This window comes from Phascolarctos cinereus, unplaced genomic scaffold, assembly GCF_003287225.1.
Source record: "Phascolarctos cinereus isolate Bilbo 61053 unplaced genomic scaffold, phaCin_HiC Scaffold_726;HRSCAF=1367, whole genome shotgun sequence".
NCBI lineage: Eukaryota > Metazoa > Chordata > Mammalia > Diprotodontia > Phascolarctidae > Phascolarctos > Phascolarctos cinereus.
In genome coordinates this window covers 1,490,464-1,517,156 of record NW_027556098.1, presented here as the reverse complement: position 1 = coordinate 1,517,156, position 26,693 = coordinate 1,490,464, and the positions used below count along the sequence as shown (strand labels likewise).

At 39.7% G+C, this 26,693-nt stretch overlaps 1 long non-coding RNA gene across 1 annotated transcript in view; it reads right to left on the bottom strand.

The window, feature by feature from the left end:
- Window positions 1-14,846, bottom strand: part of LOC144454329 (uncharacterized) — an 82,429-nt gene extending 67,583 nt beyond the window's left edge. Inside the window, exon 1 of the long non-coding RNA XR_013482718.1 lies at window positions 14,737-14,846. This is a non-coding gene — a long non-coding RNA (uncharacterized LOC144454329). The remainder of the gene's footprint in view (window positions 1-14,736) is intronic.
- Between the last annotated feature and the right edge of the window lie 11,847 nt (window positions 14,847-26,693).

Here is a 26,693-nt window from a genome sequence, read left to right as displayed (position 1 = left end):
TTTCTGCTAGTCAGTCTGATGCTTTTGCAGCTAAAATACAAGTACTCCTTATAATTAAAATAAAAATCAAAAGTAGTCCTATGCTGGCAGGTAAATGAAAGACAAACTTCCACATCAGATATTCCCATCTCACTGCTACGGGGGGAAACTATACTGGGGGCACACATTAAATTAGTTTCTACCTTGGCTCTTTCTATTAAGACAAGTGTCCTCAAGATTTTTTGGCATGTGTCAGGGACAGTTAAGTGAAGCCTATGAACCACTTCTCAGTGTTTAAATGCATAAAATAAAATACATACTATTGCAAAGGAAACCAATTATACTGAAACATAGTTCTCAAAAGAATTTAAGTTCCCAAATTAAGAATTCTTGTGTTAAGGTAAATATTATACAGTGATTTAGGACAGAGTGGGGAGGGAAGAGGAGAAGGGAGCACCTCCAATGACAGCCAATTCAGTTGCCATATTCACAGAGATGAATACGGAAAAAGCTTCACGAGGCTACAAAGCCACATGTGGAGCTAGGAAGATGAAAAAAAAAACTAGTGGAACTAGTTCTCTAATTAAAAAAATCCCACTGTGGTATAAAGGTGTGTGGTTGTTGAAGCCAATGCAATTGGCAAAAAAGTACTGAAATGGAAAGCTTCCAGTATAAGGCTCAGTGTTAAACTACTAGTCTTATTGCCCCAAGACTAGCCTAGGTTTCAACAGTTTTATTCCTAGGATAGCATAAAATGATTAATTTCTGGGATTTAACAACTTTTTTTAAAAGTCATTTAACACAGGAGCTCTTAATCTAAGGTCCCTGGACTGCTGGAGGTCCATGAATTTGGATGGGGGGGGTTACATTTTTATTTCAATATTAGAAGTTTCCTTTGTAATCCTATGCATTTAAAATATTATTCTGAATATTAGTATTATTATGAATAAAATTACATGACTCAAAAAAGGGCAAGAAGTTCTGAATTCTGATCAGTCATAGAGGATAGGATATACAGGAATAGGAGTATTTCTACCAACAAAAGTATGGTTTCTTTAAATATTGAAATACTACTGGAGCTAGTGGCTATGGTATTTTTAAGTGTAGGAGAATTCCCTAATCAACTTGATGAATTTACAGAGCTGACAACTCTTGTTTAAGACTTGATGATAAAAGATACTCTTCTCTGTGGAGAATTATTTGCCCAAGACAAATAATTAAGTCTCAGTGAATCTGGTGGACCCCAGAATGAATTGGTGGATTTAGAGCCACTCTTTGGTGCCTCTAGGAGAATGAATTTCACTGATGGAGACCTAGGAACATTGTCCTGGTTGGGGCAAGACACACCTGGAGCTGACCTATAAGAGGTAGTCTTTGTCAAGGAATCAGAACTTTTCACTTTAAAAAAAAAATACTTTTTCCCATCTGATTTTCTTCCAGAGAGATCCTAAGACTTTTTGGTGGAGACTTTAGAGAAGCACATAGCAGAGGTCGACATATGTTTGCCTAATTGATCTCAAAGGGGAGTTCCTAGACAGGGTACTTCTTGAACTCTTGTTTCTGAAGAAAAGTAGGGTTTTCCTATGCAGCATGAGCTGGAGTCTAGCTCTCTAGCCAGAGAAGTGGGATTTCCAAGGCAATGTGCCTCTTTGGGAGAAAAGAGGGTCATACATGTGGTTCTAGATGCCAGGCGGAGCAGCAACATGGGACCAAAAACCAGGTTATGGAGAATCAAGGCACCTGGGCTTGAATTCTGTGATTACAGTAAGTTATTTCAACCTGGTAAATCCAGTGGGAAGAGAGTTGCCCATCCAAGCTTCAACAAGTATGTTTCCTTTCCTTCAGGGAAGGCTGAGCCCTTAGTGTATCTCTTGGGGGGAAGAAGAACTGTTAAAAAGGGACTCAGCATATTGTATTGTTTCCTACGCAGCAGCCTCATGTTCCATTCCCTTCCAAAGGAAATTCAAACCATGAGGTGGCAGATCCAGAGTAGCAAATCACAGAGCTGGATTCAAAGCCAGTTGCCCTAGCAACTAGTGTTTTGCTACTATCCCCTATGGCCTCTCCTTCTTCATGTCTCTAGGTCTCCATAATAGAAAGTGACAAAAGCAGGATTAGAACCCAGAGGACAGACAAAGAGCTAAACCATCCTTCTTTCAAGGTGCTATTTTTTGGGGGGAGGGGGACTGAGAAGGGGAATGAGGAAGAAGGGTTAGAGAAGACATAAGAAGAGGAAAAGAAAAAAACCCGACAAAGACAGAAACAGTGGGTGTAAGGCAGTCTTTGAATGAGTGAAATTAAATTGTAAGATAAATTCAACCCTTGCTTTAAGTAAGCAGAAATTGCTGCCCTCTGAGGGTCTTGTGTGACCCGAGTCAAACGGCTTAGAAACATCTATTACATGCCTTCTCCTCCTCAATGGCATTGACCAAAAATGACATGTGTGTATGTGTGTGTGTGTGTGTATATATACATATACACACATGTACACACTATATATATATACACGCACACATATATATACATATACACACACACAAACCTTTAAATGGGCTCTTGAGCATCATAAGAGACCTATGAGGGATACTAGAAACTCTTACCATCCCCATTTTGCAGATGGTGAAACAGGCTTTAAGAGATTCAATGACTTGCCTAGGATCATACAGCAAGTATCAGAGTTGGAATTTAAATCCAAGTCTTCCTCACTCCAAACTGAGGAAGTTATGCACCATACCATGAAGATGACCCGTCTCATATGCCCCAGACCCTTTACTGGGAATTTTTAAAAGATTAATTTTATCTTTAACTGCCCTCCTGGTTGAGAAGCAAGAACTCGACAGGACCCTTCCTTCTGCTTCTCTTCCTTTTCATGTGACACATTTTAATTTTATCCCTACGCTTCTGTAGGGAACATGAGCCAATATGGCTGTCATTTGTCACTCTCTTGTTTGAATGAGTGAAACGGTGAGCCACGGCAATTTCACAGTTAACACAGAAATTACTGGAGATTTCATGGTGAGCTTCACAATAACTCCATTCTACTCAATAAGAGAAAACAATGCTGCGTAAATAAATCTCCTAAGCTCTTAGGTAGAACCTGGGAAATTACCTGGTGAGATCCTAAAGTCCAAGCTATTTCTTCTGCTTCCAGGGCTTTGAGATAAAAGAGTAGCCAAGGCTCTTCCTAAACTGATGGGGAAACAGTGGATTTTAAAACTGAAATTGAATGAAGCACCACTATTCAGAACAGGCCACATCTGGAATCTAAACCAGCTGATGCTATCCCTGTATGACATTTTTTTCCTCCAATATTATAATTGTGCTTAAAATTTTTCATTTTAGCTTTTATTCAATTAGTCTTGGAAAAATGTGGGCTCTTAAGGGCCTGGGCCCAACTGACAGCACGTGTTCATATGATACAAATATTCTGTTTAATGTTCATACCCTATGCTATTAGTGCCATTTGTTTAGGGTTTGGTTTTATTTTAAACATTGCTCTGAGAAAAAGCTACACGGCTAAACTCCATGGGGGTAGTTAATCTGATCTGCTAAAAATGTTGCTTTCAATCTAATCCTCTCCAGGGATTTTATCAGGAACAAATATCTAACAGATTCTCTCTGTCTCTCTCTGTCTGTCTCTCTGTCTTTCTGCTCTCTTTCTTCCTCCCACCTCCAACTTCTTGCCTGAATCCCAGCTAAGGATACAGCTCCAGGGCTATACAGCTTTCATCCAGTAGGCTGTACAGTTTATGAAGCCAGGCCCCCACCTTGGGGAAAGTATGGGATGGGAATGTGTGGGTGGATGAGGAACAGGAACATACCAAGTGACATCACTTGAGGGACAAAGATGGTAAGGGCTGTTCTGTCAAATGGGTCCTCACTTCCAAATTCCCACAGGTGTGCTGATTACATTTTCCAAACCAAAAAATCATTGAATGAAAAATAATTATCTTTTTTTTTATTTATGAATGGGGCAGAAGACTAAAGCTGTTAAGAAAAATCCATGAGGCCCAGAATAAATACTAGAATGTGAGACACCTGGGAAGACTTGTATGAACTGATACAGTAAGAAGGGAACAGAACTAGGAAAACAATTTATATAATAATAATAATAATAATAACATTGTAAAGAAAAAATTTTCAAAGGCCTAATAAATCTGAACAACCACAATTCTAGAGGACCGATGATGAAGCACACCACTACCCTCCTCTTGACAAAGGTGATACAAAATGCAGAATAAGAAATGCCCAGTATGGTAAGTTTTGGAAATGGCCAGTATGGTACTTGGCTTTGCTTTATGCATATTTGTTTCAATGGTTTGTTTTGTTTTGTTTCAGTTGGTTAGGTGGAAAGGAGAGAAAATAAATACTTGTTAGTTAAAAAAAAATTTTTTTTAAATGCATGAATGTTTTCTAAGGCTCTCTGACTTAATAGGTTTCCAGAATCTTCCCCTTGATTCTACCTAAAAGCTATCAGATTCTGTGGGGCCCCATCCAATTTCAGTCTGGGAACCTTCACAGATCAATAGGCACGTAGCCAATTCCTACCCTCAAAAATAGCATTCATTACGTACTAACTATAGGCAAAGCACCATGCTATATGCTGAGGGTGCAAAGATGAAAAACAGTAGTCCCTGGTAAGAAGATTACAATATAATGGAGGACAGAAGGAGATATCATATGAACACAGCTAACTGTAATGCGAGTAAAAGTCATAGAGACAAAAGAGAGATCCAGACAAAGTATTCTGGGGAAAATTGAAGAGCTAGAGCTTTCTGCTGAGGTGGGGATTACAAAAGGTTTTATGTGGGAAGTAGCACCAAGCTGACCTTTGAAGGAAGAATAGGATTTCTGTAGGTGGAGCTGAGGAAAGAGCATGCTCCAAGCAGGAGACAGTGCCTACATAAATACTCAGCAAAGGGGAAGAACAGGATGCAATCCAGGAACAACTAGCAGTTCAATTCGGATGCAACATAGAATCCGTGAAGAAGAATGAAATATACTGCACAAAAGAACCATGGGTAATCCTCTTTACCTAAAGGATCTAGCTCTGGGGTCTCTAACTTAGGAGCAACTTGGAAAAGTTTCTGAGGAAAGTTACAAAAATTATGAGCATAATAGGAAAATTTTACCTAACTAGGGTTTCGGTCAGGAGGATCTGAGTTCGAATCCAGCCTCAGACACTTACTAATTATGTGACCCTGGGCAAATTATTTAACCCCCATTTGCCTCATTCCTCTTCTGTAAAAGGGGAACATAGTGGAGAAAGAAATGGCAAATTGCTCCAATACCTTTGCCAAGAAAACCCCACAGACAAGTTCAACTGAACAGCAACAGCAATAGTAACTAGGTGTTAAATTTAAAACCATCACTATCATCATATTTCACATTTATATAGTGCTTTTAGGTTATTTGGTGCTTTTAAAATAAGAATCTTGTTATTATATATATACAATTATCCTTATTCTACAGATGAGTAAAGTGAGGCTCAGAAAAATTAAGTGACTTCCCCACGGTTACGCAGCAAGCGTCAGAGTTGGTATTCAAATACAGGTGTGCTGATTACAAGTCCTATGCTCTTTCCACAATAGCATGCTAACATGTTTAATACAGTAGAAACATGGTTGATTTGCAGCACCACCTTCAACTCAAGCTGCTTCCCGATTTCCCCATCCCTCCTCCAACCATGCCCTACCTACCAGTAGCCCTCAGTGACAGGTCACCACAATTATAACTTCCACGGAAAACACAACCGTGGGTCACCTTCATACAAGTATGAAAAAAATAAAATTCTTCTCTAGAGTCTTTCGGATGTCACAGCTGACCCTTTCCCCAGAGTCTTGTTCTCCTCAGAACCTCTTCTGTGCTAATCAAAGAAGGAAGCATCTTAATAAGAATACCAGTCAGCAAATCAACTTTTTCTCAGAAAGCTATTTCCCAGTGTTCCACTGGTCTCCACTAATGTTCCCAAGAGCCACCATCTTTGCACAGAATTGCCCCCTGCCTGAAATACGCTCCTCTTTTACCTCTCCTAAAAGCTCCCCCTTTCTTCAAAGCTCAGCTCAGCCCAAGTGCTAGTTCAATTAAAAGGCATTTATTAAGCTTCTACTATGTGCCAGGCATTGGGATAACAGAATATGTAAAATCTATTATCAAATATTAACTGGTTATTTTAAAAGGAATTTACATTTCTTAAATATAAAAATAATTTCAATATGAACTATAAATATAATATGTTCTCTGACTGGGATACTTTTCAGTTTAAGAAATAACAAGGGTAAAAAGTCATTTTAAAATATCATTGCACTTTAAAAAAGGCTTATATATGGATAACTATAAAATAATTGCTATAGACACACCAAGGGAGCATGAAATTGATTTTGGCAGAGCTCTGAAACCCAAGTTTGAAGATTTTACACAATTTGTCCCTTTCAATTAAATATGAAATATTAATATGGCACAATTGGCATGTGGTGTTGGGGTAGGTTATAGAAGATGTTCTGTGTCCTGGGACTACTTCTCATCCCCTCCCTTCCCCTGTGACTTTTCTCTGAGCTCCTTCTCTGAGTTTTGTAAGAGCTGAGGTTATGGAAAAGATGTAGTGGGTGCAGAGAGGAAGGAGACCGGATTCTCCACCTCTATGGATAGCATACAGAAGCAAGAATAAATATCCCTGGTCTGCTGCCTTATGGTGCCTCACTGCAAAGTCGGACTTAGCTGGCTGTCTGGTCACCGGCTCCCTTCACTACTTGTGACATTAATTCGAAGGAACATTAATTTTGAATTGCTGAAGAAACCTAAATATCCTCCTATTCTAAAAAGAACTCCCTTATTAAATTGATCTGGTACCAGAAATTCCCACAATTAAGGATGTTCCATGGCTTTGGAGGAATTATCTCTCCATTGACACCCTGCTGAAACATTTAGGGAGTTCTGGTATACTGGAGAGAGGGCAAGAGCAGCAATTAACAAAATGGATCCCAGCCTTTGCTCTGCTTCTAGATAATCAAGGAAGTTTAAGGCAAAAAACTAACCTCTCAGGGCTCTGATTTCCTCACTTATAAAAGATGTGGGTTGGGCTAGACAATCTTAGTTTGCTACCAGATAGATAGACAGATAGATAGATAGATAGATAGATAGATAGATAGACAGACAGACAGATAGATAAGGATAGCACAGAGGAAGCCTTTATGATGTGTCCACTACTATGCTAAGTACTGGTGATACAAATAGAAGAGAAAAAGACAATTCCTACTCTCTGACCACTGTCTCCCTTAATCTACTTTCCTTTTTATCATCCCCCCTTTCCCATATGTCTTCATCTCCTTTCCCTCTTATTTCCCTATCGGGTAGGATAGATTTCTATGTATCAATGTATGTGTGTGTACACACATATGTATATATATGCATATATAACACACATATATGTATACATATACATATTATATATATATATTCTTCCCTTTTTGAACCAATTCCAATGAGAGCGAGGTTCAAACATCACCTGCTACCACTACCACCCCATTTCTCTTCCTTACAAGCTTCTTTTATGTGAGAAACTTTCCCCCATTCTACCTCTCCTTTCCCCCTTTTCCCAATGCATCCCTCTTTCTCACACCTTCACTTTTGGGGGGAGGGGAGGGTGGAGATCATCCCAACATAATTGACTCACATTCATGCCCCCTGACTATGTAGAACTCCTTCTCACTGCCCTAATAATGATAAAATTCTTAGGAGTTGCATGTACCATCTTCTCGTATAGGAATACAAACAGTTTAACTTTATTGAGTCTCCTATGATTTCTCTTTCATGTTTACCTTTTTATGACTCTCTTGAGTCTTGTATTTGAATGTCAAATTTTTTATTCAACTCTGGTCTTTCCATCAGGAATGCTAAAAAGCCTGCTATGTCATTAAATCTCCGTTTTCCCCCTAAAGGATTATACTCAGTTTCAATGGGTAAGTGATTCTTGGTTGTAACTGTATCCCCTTTTCTTCCAGAGAATTATATTCCAATCCCTCCATTCCTATTTTATTACAGAAAGTGAAAAATCTTGTGTGATCCTGACTGTGGTTCCATGATATTTGAATTATTTCTTTTTGGCTGCTTGAAATATTTTCTCCTTGACCTGGGAGCTCTGGAATTTGGCTATAACAATCCTGGAAGTTTTCATTTTGAGATCTCTTTTAGGAGGTGATCAATAGATCTGACATACCAAGGCAGCTTTCTTTGATAATATCTTGAGAGATGATGTCTAGGCTCTTTTTTTGATCATGACTTTCAGACAGTCCAGCAATTCTTAAATTATCTCCCCTTGATCTATTTTCCATGTCAGTTTTTTCCTATGCTATATTTCACATTTTCTTCTATTTTTTTTTACTTTGATTTTGACTTTGATTGTTTCTTTATGTCTCACAAAGTTGTTCACTTCCACTTGCTCCATTCTAATTTTTAAGGAATTATTTTCCTCTGTGAATTTTTGTTCCTTCTATTCTACTTTTTAAGGAGTTCTTTTCTTCAGTGCCTTTTTTAAACAAGCTGTTAATTCTCTTTTCATAATTTTATTGCATCACTCTCATTTCTTTTCCCAATATTTCCTCTACCACTCATCTCTTTCTTTAACTCTTCCAGGAATTCTTGTTGAGTTTGGGTCTAATTAGCATTTTTCTTTGAGGCTTTGTTTGTATTGGTTTTCACAATATTGTCTTCTGAGTTTGACTTGATCTTCCCTGCCACCATAGTAGCTTTTTATGGTCAAGTTCTTTTTTGTTGTTGTTTGCTCATTTTTTTAGTCTATTTCTTGACTTTGAACTTTATGTTAAAGTTGGGTTCTTTTCACCTGGGGATAAGAAGGCACTATCCCAAGCTTCAGGCTTGCAAGTTTTCAGTGCTTCCAAGATGGTGTGATCCAGAGAGAGGTGAGGTCTCTGCCATAGTGGCCACCACTGCCACTGGTCTGTACTCTAGTCTCTATCTAGGAAGGGCCCCTACTCCCCTGCAGCCACAAGCACTATCCCTCCTCTCCACCCTGGAACTGTGACCCAGAACTGTGTGTAGGCAACAGAATTGCCAGTCCTCATCAGTTGCACCCAGTGCCAGAAAAGGGTACCCTGTAATCTCTTTATGACCTGTTGTCTGACCCTTGCCACCTCTGAGCTGAGATCTCCAGAAGCTGCTGCTAGTGCTGTTGCCACTGCCACCTCCAAGTTTCACCACTGGTGCTCCTGCCATGCTCCCAACTCCCAACCCAGTGTCACAGACTTCTTCTGCCAACCTCCTAAGCTGTCTTAGGCTGGAAAAATGCTTCACTCTGACCTTTTGTTGGCTCCACTGCTCCAAAATTTGATTTGAGGAGTTATCTTAAAATTGTTTGGAGGGGAATGTTGGGAGAGTTCAGCTGGGTTGTTGCCTATGCTCTGCTATCTTGCCTCTGCCCCTTGACAATTTCTACTCTCAAGAAGCTGATATTCTAATAGGAAAAGACAAAACGTAAAAGAGAGCTAGGAAGAGTCAGAGGACAGGGGAGGAAGGAGAGGAAAAGTATATGTCAAAGGAGGTCAGATTGATGAGAAACTGAAGCGATCAAAAGACTTAGTTGAACTGGGAATGAAACTATCTATCCTTGGTAGGTCTCCTCAAGATAAATGATCCCAGCCAAGGATTCCACCAGTCAAGACAGCAAGCCCAACACGGCTGATGAAGAGGTGGAACAGATCAGAAATCGAGTTAAGCTAAGGTTTTAAGATTCTTCTTTTCACATCAGCCTCCTTCTCTCAAAGTGCAATTCCCACCCTAGTTCAGGACCTCATTGATTTTCTACTGGACAAGTCTTTCTCCTGGGCAAGAGCTTGCTCCCTTGTCTCCTTCTATTCAGTCTCTCCAGTCATCAGCTCATCCTCCACATAGGTTCTAAAACAATATTTCTGAAGTATTTTCTGTTCAAGAAGCTCCAATGGCTGCCTCTTGACAAACTCTTCTATTTGGCCTTTCACAGGATTCACAATCTGGTTCCAATTTACCTTTTCAGAAACATTCACATTACTCTCCCTCACAACCTCTCCATTCCAGCCAAATTGGTCTATTAGCTATTGTCCTTCCATACATAACATTTCATCTCCCACCACCAGGCTTTTGCACAATAATGTCTCCCTAAAGCACCTGATTGCCCTTTGATTGAGCCTTAAAGAAAGCTACAGCTTCTAAGAGGCAGAAATGAGGAGGGAGTGCATTCCAGGCCTGGGAGATGGCCAGGTAAAGGCATTGCAAACAGAAAATGGCATGTCATATGTGAGGAACAGTAGGAAGACCAGTTTGATTGATATGGGTATAATACATAAAAAGTTTCTAAAGGTAGGATGGGGCTAAATTGTAAAGAACTTTTAATACCAGCCAGTAAATAAACATTCATTGAGTGCCTTCTATGTGCCGAGCATTATGATACTAAATGCTAGGGATACAAAGGTAAAAGACAGCCCCTTCTCTTGACAATGTCATAGTCTAATGGGGGAGACAAACATGGAGGTAAAAGGGAAGCAGTGGTGTTTACTGAATAACGGAATGACATGGTCAGACCTGCACCACAGAACAATTGCTTTGGCAGCTGGGTGGGGAATTGACTGGAGCAAGTAGGAACTTGAAGCTAGGAGAACAAGAAGGCTATTGAAGTAGCACAAATGAGAGGTGATCAGGACTTAAACTAGGGAGGTAGCCATGTAAATGGAGAGAAAGGAAAGGTACAAGAAATACAGAAGTAGAAACAACAAGATTTGGCAATTGATTCAATGTATGGGGTGAGTGATCATGGGAAGCAGAGGATGATACAAAGGCTGTGAACCCCGACAGATAAAGGAAGCATGTTCTCATATCTCCCAGTTGCCAGTATCATCGTCCAGGAAAGGACATTGCATTAATTTTGTGTATGTGTTGGACTTAGTCTTCTATATACGTATACATGTTCTTTTTCCTCTAAAAGCATGTAAGCTTCTCAAGGACAGGGGTTGTTTCAGTTTTGTCTTCATATCTCCAGAACCTAGCACATAATACTTCACACATTTAGGTACTCAATAAATATAAAATAGGACAGCTATGTGGGGCAGGGAATAAAATGTCAGGCCTGAAGTCAGGAAGACTCATCTTTATGAGTTCAAATCTGGCCTCAGACATTACTAGCTGTGTGACCCTGAGCAAGTCACTTATTCTTGTTGACCTCAGTTCCTCATCTGTAAAATGAGCTGGAGAAGGAAACGGCAAACCACTCCAGTATCTTTGCCAAGAAAACCCCAAATGGGGACACAAAGAGTCAGACATGACTAAAACAACTGAACAACAACAAACAAAACGCAGAATGGATAAAAAAAATCTTTTTAAAAAATTTATTTATTTTTCGTTTTCAACGTTCACTTCCACAAGATTTTGAGCTCCAAATTTTCTCCCCATCTCTCCCCTCCCTACACCCCAAGAGGACATGCATTCTGATTATCCCTTCCCCCAATCTTCCCTCCCTTCTTTCACTCCCCTTATCTTATTTGCTTCCCCTTTAATTTTCCAGTAGGGTAAGATAGATTTCTATGTCCCATTGCTTGTGTATCTTATTTCTCAGTTGCATGTAGAAACAATTTTTAACATTCATTTTGAGAATTTTGAGTTCCTAATTCTCTCCCCTCCCCTCTCACTCTACTGAGAAGGCAAGCAATTTGACACAGGCCACACATGTGCTGTCATGCAAAACACCTCAACAACAGTCACACCATAAAAGACTAACTATATTTCCCTCCATCCTATCCTGTATTCCATTCTCTCTTATCACCCTGTCCCTCCTCAAAAGTGTTTGCTCCTGACTTACCCCCTCCCTCAATATGCCCTCCCTTCTATCACTCTCCCTACCCTTATCCTCTTCCCTGCTGCTTTCCTGTAGAGTAAGATAGATTTCCATACCCAATTGAATGTGTATGTTATTCCCTTCTTAAGCCAAATCCAAGGAGAGTAAGGTTCACTCTTTCCCTTCACCTCCCCATTCTTTCCCTTCACTGTAAAAGCTTTTCTTTCTTCTTTTATGTGAGATAATTTACTCCCATTCTACCTCTCCTTTTCTCCTTCTCCCAGTATATTCCTCCCTCACCCCTTAATTTTATTTTTTATATATTATCCCTTCATATTCAACTCACCCTGTGCCCTCTGTCTATATTTATTCCCCCCAACTATCCTAATAATAAGAAAAGTCTCATAAGTTACAAATATCATCTTTCCATGTAGGAATGTAAATCGTTCAGCTTTAATAAGTCCTGTATGATTTCTCTTTCCTGTTTACTTTTTCATGCTTCTCTTGAGACTTGTATTTAAAAGTCAGTTTTTCTATTTAGCTCTGGCTTCTCAAGAATGCATTAAATTCCTCTACATCATTGAATAGCAATTTTTCCTCCTCAATGATTATACTCAGTTTTGCTGAGTAAGTGATTCTTGGTTTTAATCCTAGCTCCTTTGCCCTCCAGAATATCATACTCCAAGCCCTGTGATCCTTCAGGTAGAAGCTGCTAAATCTTGTATTATCCTGACTGAGGCTCCAAACTTTGAATGGTTTCTTTCTGAATTCTTGTAATATTTTCTCCTTGACCTGGGAACTCTGGGATTTGGCTATAATGTTCCTGACAGTTCTCATTTTGGGATCTCTTTCAGGAGGTGATTGGTTCATTCCTTCTATTTCTATTTTGCCCTCTGATTCTGGATTATCAGGAGAGTTTTCCTTGATAATTTCCTGAAAGATGATGAGGAGGCTCTTTTTTTTGATCATGGCTTTCAGGTAGTCCAATAATTCTTAAATTATCTCTCCTGGATCTATTTTCCAGGTCAGTTGTTTTTCCCGTGAGATACTTCACACTGTCTTTTATTTTTTTCATTCTTTTGATTTTGCTTTATAATTTCTTGATTTCCCACAGAGTCATTAGCTTCCATTTGCTCCATTCTAATTTTTAAGGAATTATTTCTTCAGTGAGCTTTTCAACCTCCTCTTCCATTTGGCCAATTCTGCTTTTTAAGGCATTCTTCTCATTGGCTTTTTGGACCTCTTTTGCCATTTGGACTAGTCTATTTTAAGGGGTTATTTTCTTCAGTATTTTTTGGGTCTCCTTTAACAAGCTGTTGGCTCATTTTTCATGATTTTCTTGCATCACTCTTATTTTTCTTCCCAATTTTTCCTCTACTTCTTTTATTTGATTTTCAAAATCCTTTGTGAGCCCTTCCGTGGTCTGAGACCAATTCATATTTTTCTTAGAGGCTTTGGGTGTAGGAGCTTTGACTTTGTATCTTCTTCTGATTGTATGTTTTGATCTTCTCTGTCACCAAAGAAAGATTCTATGGTCTGACTTTTTTGCACAGTTAGCTCATGATCCCAGTCAATTGCTTGAGTTATAAACTCTTTGTTAAAGTAGGGGTCTGCTTCCAGTGTGGAGAATGTACTGTCCCAAGCTTCAGGGGTTTTGTGCAGCTGTTTTCAGAGATACTTCTAGGGACCTGTAAGTTTTCAGTTCTTCCAAGGTAGCATGATCTAAAAAGAGGTGCTACTCCTCTCCTCGCCTGTGCTCTGTTTTGTGAGTGACCATAAGCATTCTTTTCTGCCCTGGAAACTGAGGAGGGTTTCTTCTCCACCGCTGCCACAAACTATGCGATACTAGTGCTCATCCTCACCCCAGGACTTTTACCCAGGACTGCAATCCAAATTCCAATATGGGCAAAGCAACAGAATCCTGCCTTAGTGCCAGCAAAGAGATCCCTATAATCTACTTCTAATCAATTATTTGATCCCCTTACCATCTGTGGGCTGAGAGCTCTGGAAGCAGCCACTGCCATGCCACCACTCCAGGGCTGCGCTGGGGCAGGTGACAGACCACACTTTTCTCCCACCCAGGTCTAACAGACCTTTTCTACTGACCTTCTAAATTGTCTTTGGCATTTGTGGGTTAAGAAGTCTGGATGCCACCACGGCTGCCAGTGATTCAGACCCCTGAGGCCTGCTCCAGGTATGCTGGGGCCTGGTCCTTCCTGGCGCAGTTTGCATTGGACTGCATTCCTCTCTCAGCCTGGTGCAACAGACGTTTCCTTTTGACCTTCCAGGTTGTCTTGGGCTGGAAATTTGTTTCACTCTGTGTTTTTGTGGACTGTCCTAATTTGTTTGCAGTTATTTTTGACAGGTGTATGGAGGGGTTTGGGAGAGAGCTCAAGCAAGTCCCTGCTTTTACTCTGCCATCTTGGTTCCACCCCCTGGATAAAAAAATTAAAAAAAAAAAGGATCCTGGGAGCAGATAGCAGGTAGCAGGTAGCAGACATACAGATTACTAGTAACCTACTAGTTGTTGTATCAACTATCAACTAATCTGGATAATAGATTTGATAATTAGATTAATTAACAGAGACTAGGGACTGAGAGAAAAGGTTTAGGTTGGTAAATTATTATATATATGGTGATGGAGAATAAGAAGCTAGCTGGAGCTTAGAGCTTAGGACAGCCAGTCTAGGTGGGGTGTGGCAAAAGAAGAACCCTGAATTAAGAGAACAGATATATGGGGGGGGGGTGGAAGAAAGGGGATGGGGAAGACCTGAAGCAAATAGTAGCAGATACTTAAGGACAACTTTTCCCACTTTAAAATTTTATCTGAGGTCCTCTGTGAAAGAAATTGTCAATCATGAAGTAATTTGGTGTAGAAAATAGGGCACTGGACTTAGAGGCAGAAAGACCAGGGTTAAAGTCTTGTGCCATACACTTACCAGCCTGGTGTGATATTAGACAAGTCACTCAATGTCTCTGTGCTTCCATTTCCTCATCTGTAAAAAGGGGAGATTGAAGTAGATGGCCTCAGAACTTTTCCAGCTCTAGAGCTCTGTGATCCTAGAAATAGCACAGATATTAAAAATAGCATACTGTGAAGTGTGGTACCATGGACAAAATGCCATCTCTGAAGTTAGAGGACCTGGGTTCAAATCTAGCCTTTAACAATATCTGTGAAACCTTGGAGAAATCTCTTAATCCACTTGGGTGTTAGTTTTCTCTTCAATAAAATAAGAGGCTTTGGGCTAGAGGGCCTCTGAGGTCTCTTTGCACTTCAGGTACCCATATACCTTTCTAAATAGAGATTTAATTCTTTTATCCCATGGCAAAGTCACCAGAACTGTGTAGGCAAAGCAGCCAGACCTCTCTGTTCTACTGCATTCCTGAAGGTGGTTTATAGCCAAATGCAGAGAATGACTCAATATCCACTATCGCTGTACACTTAGCAGTGCAGTGGGCCAAACACAGCATCATCTGAGTGCTGAAAACCCGTGCTTAGAAATTCTGGGTCTGATGTGGAAGGTATACATAGTCAGGAATGCCACCAGCATCATAGAATTACAGCATTTTAGAGCTGGAAGGGAAATCAGCCATTTTGTCAAATCTGCATCCCCAAAAAGAATCCACTTTCCTGATCATCATAATCATCACAGCTAATGCTTATAAAGTGCCGTAAGGTTTGCTCTCTGCTCACCATATACTATCTCATTCAATCCTCATAACCACCACAGTAAGTTCTCTTATTATTGCCATTTTGCTGATGAGAAAACTGAGCCCAAAACAGGCTAAGTGACTTGCCCAGGTACTGTGAATCAGGACACTGGAGGACCTGGGAAGGCTTGAGTAACCTCATCATCCTTCCATAACATAAGCCTGGGTTGAAGCTATGTACCAGTTTTAATTAAATTTGCCTCCAGGTGGATTTAACTAGTACCCAACTAGGATATAAAGTCAGCTTGAAAGATTCTGGCAAAGACCCCAGAGAACTTCCTTATCTTTTGCTTTTAACCCACTTAACAGCAACTTGTACCGTCCTGACAACTGTGGCACTGGTTTTACCTAGAAATATTTAAATATGCTTTTATTAAAGGGAAGGTCTATTCATGCCTTGGCAGCTAGGTGACCCAGTGGATAGAGGGCCCAGCCTGGAGTCATCAGGACCTGGAGTCAGGGAGACTCATGTTCCTGAGTTCAAATCAGGCCTCAGACACTTACTAGCTGTGTGTCCCTGGGCAAGTCATTTATTCCTGTTTGCCTCAGCTCTTCATCTGCAAAATGAACTGGAGAAGAAACTGGTAAACCACTCTAGTGTCTTTGTCAAGAAATCTCCAAATGGGGTCACGAAGAGCCAGACGCGACTGAAACAATTCCATGACATTCAAGCCCTCGAACTCTTAAGAGTTTTATTTCACCAGAAGTGGAAGCACACCAGGGACACCAGGGTCTCACAGCAACTAGATGGCAAGATTTTAATTCAATCTTCCTGACTTCAAGGCCATCATTCGACCCAAACTAGCCTAGTACACATGCAAACTCCCACTTCCATGCCTTTGAATTCACCGAGCCCCATGCCTAGAATGCACTCCTTCCTCACATGTTCCTCTTAGAACCCCTTGCTTTCTTTAAAACTCAGCTCAAATGTCACCTTTTACTTGAGGCCATTCTTTATTGCAGTTCCTCCACCCAGTTGGGCTTGGAGTCAGGAGAACAGAGTTCAAATTCTTCTCTAGACAGGGGGGCTCTGTGACCTTGAGCAAGTCACTTAATCTCTCTCAGCCTTAGTTTCCTCATTCGTAAAATGAGGTTGGACTCAATGACCTCTAAGGTCCCTTCCAGTTCTAAATCCAGGATCATATTTTCCTTTGACCCTAGATCTCTTCCAACTCTCACACTCTATGATTCTATGGTTTTATCTTTGATTATCAAAAAGTGATAAAGAAGTCCTGGGAAGTGATGCTCTTCAGCAATACCTTTGCTGTGGAGTTAAAAGTACAAATTTGATTAGCTTCCTAGTAAAGTGTATTCAAGAGAGCAAAAAGGCCTTGTCAGTGACAGGTAAATAGCATTACTGAGATTACTATTATTACCATTTTTAAACTAACCAAGTCTAGTACCTTGGAAAGTAAAGGAAAGACCACTAAAAGCCAATATGGCTCCATCAAGAACAGGTCACGAAAGATTAACTTCATTTCCTCTCTTGATAAGATAACAAGACTGGTTGATCAGAGAAATGATGTAGATATAGCATACTTAGATTTTGGCACAACTACTGAAAGTCTCTCATTTTATAGTTGTAGATTAAGTGTAGACAAGACCTCTAGACAAGAGCTAGACATTAGTGTAATTGGTGGGTTTGGAACTCAATTGAATTACTCAACCTAAAGAGTAGTCACTAATGGGACTCCAATAGTCTCTATTGGAGTGCCCTTGAGATCTGCCCCTGGCCCTGAGTGTTCAAAATTTTTATCAGTGGCTTGAATGAAAGCAAAATAGCACACTGGTTCAATTTGTAGGGGCAGCGAGGTGGCTAAGGGGATAGAGTGCTGGGTCTGAAGTCAGGAAGTCATCTTCCTGGGTTCAAATCTAGCCTCAGATACTTATTTGCTGTGTGACCCTGGGCAAGTCACTTAATCTTTCTTGCCTCAGTTTCCTCATCTGTAAAATGAGCTAGAGAAGGAAATGGCAAGACACTCCAGTATCTTTGCCAAGAAAATCCCAAATAGGGTCATGAAGAGTTAGATGCAACTGAAAAACAGCAACCAATTTGTGAGCAACCATTTAAAATACTATATTATAGAGTCTGAATTCAAAAAAATATCGATTGGCTAGAATGATGAGCCAAATCAAGAAAGATAAAAGTTAGTAGAGATCAATGTAAAGTTCTTCACAGGATCCAAAAATCAACTCTACAAATATTAGATAAAATAGGATTAGTTAACAGTTCTTGCGAAAAATTCAGTGGCCAATAAGTTCAACATGAGTCAAGTAGTGCCCTCCCTCCTACAACCACCTTGTATCATATATGTATATATATATATATATATATATATATATATATATACACACACACACACACACACACACACACACATATATGTCATATATCTCATATATATCATATATACATATATACACATATATAGTATATGTAACACTGGCTAACCTAGTCCCTAATGCCTCCAGGCCAGCTAGGTTATATTTTCACAATTTTACCCTTTCTACAGGGTTCTCCAATACACTTAAGGGGACTAAGGGATGTCTGGGCTCTGTACAAACGGCTCTAACCCCCACTAATAGTTTTCTCCAAGTGGAGAAGGGTCCCCCATATCCCAGTTCCATTAGCCACTAGCAATCAATCAGTTTCACTTTCACAAGGAAATATTTACTCAAAGATATAATCACAAATGTAACTAACTTACTCCCCCAACACTAGGAAGTTTAATCCTCCTCCCCCTCATACTACAGCCTTTGGTGAGGGAAAAGGATTAGGTTCATTAGCTTGGTTCCTATAGAGCACACAGTCCCAGTTCCAAGTCCAACACTCCCTCCAAGCTCAAGTACCAGGTACCCTGGCTTCTCAGGCTTTCCATATCAGGCTGACTAACTATAGCATCCTGCCTGTAACCCTAGCTCCAAGGTCACCATGGTTCAAACACTTAGGATTCATGGGATTCACCTCTGGCACGTGAAACTGAGGAGGACCACAGAAGAGAAACAAACACCTTCAGACCCATTTCTTGGAGCCAGGGGCAAAAGAAAGGGAGCAGGGGAAGGAAAGTCCTTTCCCTCTCACTGGTTCAAGCTGTGGGTGAACTGGGATCTTCATCCTACAGGTACAGTAGATGAGAGTGGCTGAAAAGTTCAAAGCAGAGAGTATGGTGGAAAGGGAGAGGGGACAGCTCAGCTCACCAGTTTTAAAGAGGTAGGCAACCAACCAAAGGAGGCTACCTCTACCCATCTGGTAGGGAATGCAGTAGGATCCATATTAAACAATCTAGATATTCTCCAAAGACCCCTCCAAAGTGCCTTCATGCTACATGTGGCATGCCCAGACCAGCCCAGGTTACACGTATATACTCATACATACATATTGTCTTCCCCACCTTTGTCTTTGTACCTCTAGTGCTTAGCACAGGGCCCGGTTTTCACTGCTTTAAGAAATGCTTGCTGATTGATAGATACAGCAGCCAAAAAAAAATCTAACGCTATCTTAAGCTGTATTCAGAGAGCAATCATATTGAGAAACAGGGAGGTAATAGTTCTACTGAGTCTTAGTCAGACCATGTCCACCATACTGTGTTTGGTGCTGACCTCCACAGGTTAGAAAAGACCTAGATTAACTTGAAAGTATACAGAAATATTAAACGTGCTGTGCCAGGAATTCACTGGAGGTACAAATACATGCAAAATTAAAGAGAATTATTGTCCTCAGAGTTTATATTCTAATGGGGGAAAGCAATACATAAAAGAAAGTTTAAAAGGGTGGGGGATAATAACAGTAGTAGTAGTAGTAACAATAATAACAACAACAAATATTTATGTAGTGCTTTGAAGTTTGCAAAGTGCTTTAAAAATTTTCTTATTTTAATCTCACAACAACCCTGGTTGTTACTATTACCTGGTTGTTACCTGGTAGGTACTATTATTATCCCCACTTTACAGATGCGGAAACTGAGTTAGAGGTTAAGTGGTTAAGATTTAGACTTGGTACAAAGTACACCATAATGACTGGAGCTATCCCAAAGTGTAATGTACCACCTCAGTTGATAATGGGCTTCCCATCACTGAGGACTTACAGCGGAAACCAGACAACCACTTACTAATGATGCTTTAGAAAGGGTTCTCATTCAGCTCCCTTTCAGAGCTAACATCCTATAATTCTATTATCTCAGATACAATAAAACAGCCTGTGCAGGTGATACTGGTGAGGAGCAGAGGGTGAAGAAATGCCACCAAATTCAGCCTTAAGGCTATGCCATCTTGTGAAGATGGATTTACATAAATAGGGGCAGAGGGCTGGTTTGCAAAGCTGCAGAGCAGATTTCTGATTGATGCAGAGTCTGTCATGATGGTAGAGTGCCTTTTTAAGGTGATTATAGTCAACTTTTAATCTTCAGATTCTAATCTTTAGAGAACTTGACAGGATAAGGTAATGGATTTGCAGACAGGAGATATGGGTTTCATTTTGGTTTTGTCATACATATACATTACCTATGTGGCTTTCAGAAAATAACCTCTCTAGGCCTCAGTTTTGTCAACTGTAAAAAGAGGTCAGATGAGATGACCTCTAAGTTCCTTGTAGCTTTAAATCTATAATCCCACAAGCCTCTATTCCTTTGTAAAAATACTTGAGCTGCTGCTGGGACCCATTCTGTCTTGCCGCCCTAAAATCTAGTTGCAGCAATCAATCCTGGTGCCCTCGATGAGTGCAGAAATGACTCGTGGCACCCAAAGATGAACAGGCAGTCTGCATTTCTGAGACTGTTATACCAATTGGTATAATGAATGCAGGTGCAATGGAGAATAGCTAATGGTTTGTATTTAATTATGTAGGCAGTGACACAAGGCTTTGAGGATGATGAAGCATCAGTTGGGTGAAGGAGAACTGCCAAGGATCATGGAACACACAGAATAACTTGGGGACGGATTCATTAGCACACTGATTGACTAAAATTCCAGCCCAGGGATCACTACTACTCCTGTCACTTTGTTTAGAAGATACAGCCCAGACTTTACTTGCCAGATCATCATGAGAATAGTCAGACGTGAGTTCTCCAGAGTAAGGCACCCGGAGATGTGTTATCCTATAATTTATTCTCAATATAAAGAAGGATAATAGACATTTTCTTTTTTAAGGATCAGTCAACTTCAACAGAAAGATAGGTCCCACCGAGAAAGGGTCAACAAATTCTCAGAGTTCTCTGCCTTTGGGGCCTATCTATGTCTTGTCTTGTTTCCTAAAACTGCCAAGAAGCCCTACTATTCAGCATCCATAAATTCATTCTGATTTCCTTAATTGTGAGTTTATTTCTGATTAATTACTTGCTACTCCCCACCTCTATTCATCTATCCATTTATTTATTCCATAAGCACCTATAGCATACAGAGCATCATCTATGTGCTGGGAAAGAAGTAAAGTTCAGAAGAGAAAGCGTCTCTACCCTCATGGAATTTAGAAATAAAAGGATAATACACAAATGCAATAACTATAATATGTATTACAAGTGTGCAAATAAGAAAAGAACTTGACATATCTATACTTTATAGATAGGGTTCATTAGATATCAATATGTATATACAAATATATATATATATATATATATATATATATATATATATATATTTTTTTTTTACCAGTCCTTAGGGAAAAAAAGCAGAAAATGTGAAACAAAACTAATTTCTGACATGTTGCTCTCACTTTGAACCTTATACATTGCAAGGCAGCCTCTCATACAACTATTCTAAGCCCTGAATGCTTTATTTAGATCTACAAAGGGGACCAAAGCATCTCTGTTTCCTTCAGTTTTTACTCAGCTCACATTTCCTTAGTTGCATGGTTGGGGCTTGTCTTTAAAATGGCATCTTGCCCAACTGAAACTGATTAAAAAGCTTGGGATCAGTTTAGATCTCTTTCTTGATTCCTCTGGAAGCCAGGTGTTAAGAAAGAAGACTGTGACAATAAGAGACAGTCTCTTGCAAAAAACAAACAAACAAACACACAATTAGAGCCTCTAATAGGAACTTGAATCTAGAAATTCAGTTTTATATTACCAAGCTAGCTAGAATTAACTACTAGTTTGGGCTATTTTTTAGAGGCTAGTGGAAAGATAAGGAAATGATTATGAAAAATAAGCTAAAAGAGATTTTATTCAAAGATTTCATGGATATTCAGTAAGTTCTTATGAAAGCCTAGTGTCTCTGAATTCAGGAACAAGTCAAAATTCTCTTATTTATCAAAGATAGTCTAGACTTTACTGACCAAAATGGAAGTGTGAGGTGAGAATTCAAAATAAAAAGAATTAGAGTAGTGTAGTGGAAAAGAGTGATGGAGAACTGAAAGAACCCTGGAGTTCTACTCTTATTTCTGTAGGGAAATAATTGCATGACCTCAAACACCTTTCTTTTTTATTTTAAATTAATTTTTTAAAGGAAGCAATTGGGGTTAAGTGACTTACCCAGGGTCACACAGCTAGTAAATGTCTGAGACTGGATTTGAACTCAGGTGCTCCTGATTCCAGGCTGGGCCCTGTATCCATTGGGCCACCCAGATGCCTTGAGAATATCTTTCTAAGCCTAAGTTTTTCCACCTGCAAAATGCCTCAGTCCCTGCCCTCAAGAAACTTACAATTCAATAGGGAAAACTGACTTGTATACAAACAAGTGATACAAGGCAAAATGTGATAAAGAAGAAGGAGAAACTTAATATACTCTAAGAAAACTCAAAGAGAGAGTGGTCATTCATTCAATCAGTAAATATTTTTTGAGTACCTAAAACATGTAGGTGCTATGAGAAATCAGAAAATTAATTTCCTTTGCCTTCTAGAAGCTTATGGTCTCTATGCCTCAGTTTCTTCATCTGTAAAATAAGTATTTGTGCTGCCTCTATAATGATAACAGTTAGCATTTAAGGTTTTCAAAGTATTTTTACAAATATCAGCTCTATTTACACTCACAAAAACCCTGGTAGGTAGGTGCTATTATTATTCCTATTTTACAGATAAGGAAAGTGAGGCAGGCAGAAGTTAAATGACTCACCCATGGTTACACTATTAGTAAGTGTCTGAACTCAAGGCTTCCTGCTTCTAGGTCGAGCATTCTATCCACTGAGTTACCTAGCTGTCTCTCTTATATGATTGTTGGGCAGAAAGAGCTTTGTAAAGGACCACCCAATGGTGAGTTCTTATTACACTAGTCTTCCCTGTTACACTTAGGGCTTTACAGTGATGCCAATGACTCTAGTCTAGGGCATACCCTCCATTTGACTGTGCACCCTGCATCAAAGAATTATGCGTGATAGGAAAGGAAGAAGGTTGACACCGGGAAGAGGGGAAGGAAAGTTTCTTAAGTTGGACCTAGCAAGAATGAAGAAACTCTGAGGGACATTATTTACTATGACATTAATGAGAACTATTCAGCTGATTTATTTATTCTTTTCTTCCCAAGGCCCTATGTCTACAGAAATAGAAGAAGCTGTAAAGTAGAGAGAAAAGGGTTCTCCTTTTCTCCTTGACCAGGAAATGCAGCTTTCCTTTCACAAAAGGGGGGAAAGGAATTCACCATTTTATAAAGGATTTTGAGAGTCTACATAGGCACCATGGGTGAGGGAAAGGGTCAAAAGTGGGAACTGGACATGATTTCATCTTCTCTACCAAAGTAGATTGGAGCCTCCTCTGCAACTTATAGTCTTAGACAAGTTGTTTGAGACAATGAGAGGTTAAATGTCTTGCCCAGGTCCACACAGTCAGTATGTATCAAAGGTAAGTTTGAACCCAAGTCAGCCTGATTCTGAGGCTGGCTCTCCATCCATTTTTTGGCACACTGAGTTATAAAATATATCAGGAACCCTTTATATAGATCCTAGAGTTGCAATTTGGGTCATTAGAAATAAAACAGATGACACTATCCTTGGTACATCAGCAGATGGAAAAAATCTGTGTGGTTCTTGTCACCACACCCAAAGAAATGCAGAATGACACTGAAGAAGGCCTAGATAAGGACTGTGAAAATGAACAAGGAATGAGATTACTGCCATATGAGGATAAATTAAAGTACCAAGACCTCCAATCAGGGAAGAAGAAGTTTGAGAAGGTAATGTGATCAAAATATTTATTCATTCAATCATCATTTATTAAATGTCTACTGTCTACAAAACACTTTGCTAGGTACTGAGGGAGACACAATAGAATTGTGTTGCCTATTCACATGGAATTTACCATCTGCTATGGGGCCAAGACACGTAGCACAGATAGAGTATAAGATATTTCATGACAAATAATAGCACTAAAAGAAACTGCCATATGAAGTCCAAAGGGAGAAATCACCACCAAGAATGGAAATCATGGAATCTGAATATAATTTTAAAGGATGGGTAGAAATGCAACAGGTAAAAAGAGAAAGGGAACTATAGGGATAGAGAAGGCTATGAGCAAAGATAGAGGCAATAAGTGTAGTAAGTTCGTGGGGATCTGGGGGCAAAGAGTAGTCCAGTTTGATTTGAGTGGCATCAGAGTCATGAATGCCAGACAAAGGCTTTACTTTATAAGGGAGCCAGTGAAAATTTTTGAGAAGAGAAGCTTCATGACCAGATCAGTAGATAAGTAAATGGTATGAAAGATGGATTAGAGGAGAAAAGATTATAGGCAAAGAGACCTTATTGGAAGCTGTCACAATAGTCCAAGTCAGGTAGTCATTAAGATCTATACTGAGCTTGTGGCAATGGGAATCAACAGGGGAGGACAGATGCATGAGGATGCTGGAGCCAGCTCCCATAAGCTTGACAGAACAGATTTTTAAATTTTCATTGTGAGCATTTATAACTCAGAAATTGGCTAATGCTAACAAATCAGAGCTTGATTTATTAGTTTAACTCTCTAGACCTAAGAATGTTACTAATGCAGCATAACGTTAAAAGTGAATCATGCATACTTTTTTTTTTGGAGAGCCAGTTGTTAAATGTTTACCACACACCATTGGATAGATGTGAGTTATTGCAGAATGAATGAATGGAAAGCATTTATTAAACACTTAGTAGTTGCCAAGCTCTGTGCTAAGTGCTGGTGGTACAGAAAAAGAAAAAAGACCCAGATCTCAAGAAGATGCTCACATTCCATTTAGGAAAAATAGCATATGTAGGAGAGTTCAGCTACATGATGGATCAAAAGGCTCAGAGGCCTAAGGATGGAGCTACAGTGCAAATGGTGAAGCCTAAGAATCCTGAGGATGGATTGGTGGAATAACTGTCATATCACAGGAATTCTCTAAATCTGTTAATGTAGATTTTGGCAAAAGGATTTAACAAAATCTCTCATACTACTTTGGTGGACAAGATGGAAAGATGTGGGCTAAATGATGACATAATAAATTAGGTTTCGAACTGACTGGAAGATTGGACTCAAAGAATAGGTGCCAGATATATGCAGACAGATAGATAGACAGATAGATAGATAGATAGATAGATAGATAGATAGATAGATAGATAGACAGACAGACAATAAATGGATAGAAGATTAATAAGTAGATGGAGTGAATAAGCTTTTATTAAGCACTTATTATCTACCAAACATGAAGAGAAAGGCAGTCTCTCCCCTCAAGAAGCTTACATTCTAGTGAGGGGGAAAAAACACATAAAGGGGAACTGAAAAGAGTGGAAATGGTGTGGAGTAGTGTGGGGAGTGTTGTGGAGGCCTGAACCCTAGCAAAATAATTCAAAAGCTGACCAATCAGACCTAAGGGTAGAGTCCAAGTTACCAGTGTGGAGGAGGTAGATGTGATGATCTGAGTAGAGGTAACATGGTAAAATAACTTATAATTAATGGCTCAAAGTTAATCACTAATATCTCATAATTAGTGGTTTGATTGTAAGAGGGTAGAAGATTTATAGCAATCCCTTTAGGATTTATTCCTTCCTTCTGTTCTTTTTAACATTTTTATCAATTACTTGAATTAAGGTGTAGATGGCATGGTTATGAAATTCGCAGATGATACATGTTGGATGGTAGAGTCAAGAGCCAAAAAGTTCTCAGCAGAGTAGAAAAAGATACTAGATCTAGCATGAAATCAATCAATCCATCAATCAATCAAAGAACATTTATTAAGTGCTTATTATGTGTACTATGCTCAGCACTGGGAATACAAAAAAAAAAAAGGCAAAGACATGGACTCAGCCTTGAAGAAATTTACATTCTAATCGGCAAGACAACACATACACATGCAGGTGTGGACAAAATATTTACAAGATAACCTTAGAGGAAGGCACTTGCAGCTGAGGGGACAAAGAAAGATTTCCTGCAGGAGATGACATGCTTGGAATCTTAGAAAAAGGAAACCAGGCATTCTGAAAAGTCGGGGGGATGAAGGGAGAGCATTGAAGGCAGGGGACATAGAGAGCACAAAGGCAAAGAAAGGAGGTGGAGTGTCATCTGTGCCAGGGTGACTGGACCCTAGAGCATATGGAGGGAAGGCCAGTGTAAGAAGACCAGAAAGATCGAAGAGGCTAGGATAAGAAGAGTTTTAAACGCCAAAAAGAAAAGTTTTTATTTGATCTTAGATGTATTAGGGAAGCACTGGTGTTCACTGATTGGAGGTACGGAAGTGGGAAATGGTATACCTGACATGGTTGTTGTTGTTCAGTCATTGCAGTCGTGTCCACCTCTTCATGACCCCATTTGGGGTTTTCTTGGCAGAGATAATGGAGTGGTTTGCCATTTCCTTCTCCAGCTCATTTTACAGATGAGGAAACTGAAGCAAAGAGGGTTAAGTCACTTGCCCAGGGTCACACAGCAAGTAAGTGTCTGAGGCCACATTTGAACTCAAGTCTTCCTGACCCCAGGCCCAGCACTCTGTCCACTGTGCCACCTGTTATCTGCCCCAAGTTATCTGACATGATCAGACCTATGCTTTTGGAAAATCATTTAGCAACTGTGTAGAAGATCAATTTGAGTGGGGAGAGAATTGAAGCAGGGAGACCAGTGAAAGATAACTATAAAGTCTTACATTGGAGTGCAAAAAAACCAACCTCACAAGTAAGATGGAGGATGAATGACTAGATGAATGACTAGCTAACAGTGCAACATCATGGTCAAGTTAACTAGCGTTATTCAGTGCTTGAAGCATGGTGTCAACAGCACAGACGGTGATAGTCTCACTGTCCTCAACCTTGTTCAGACTACACCTAAAA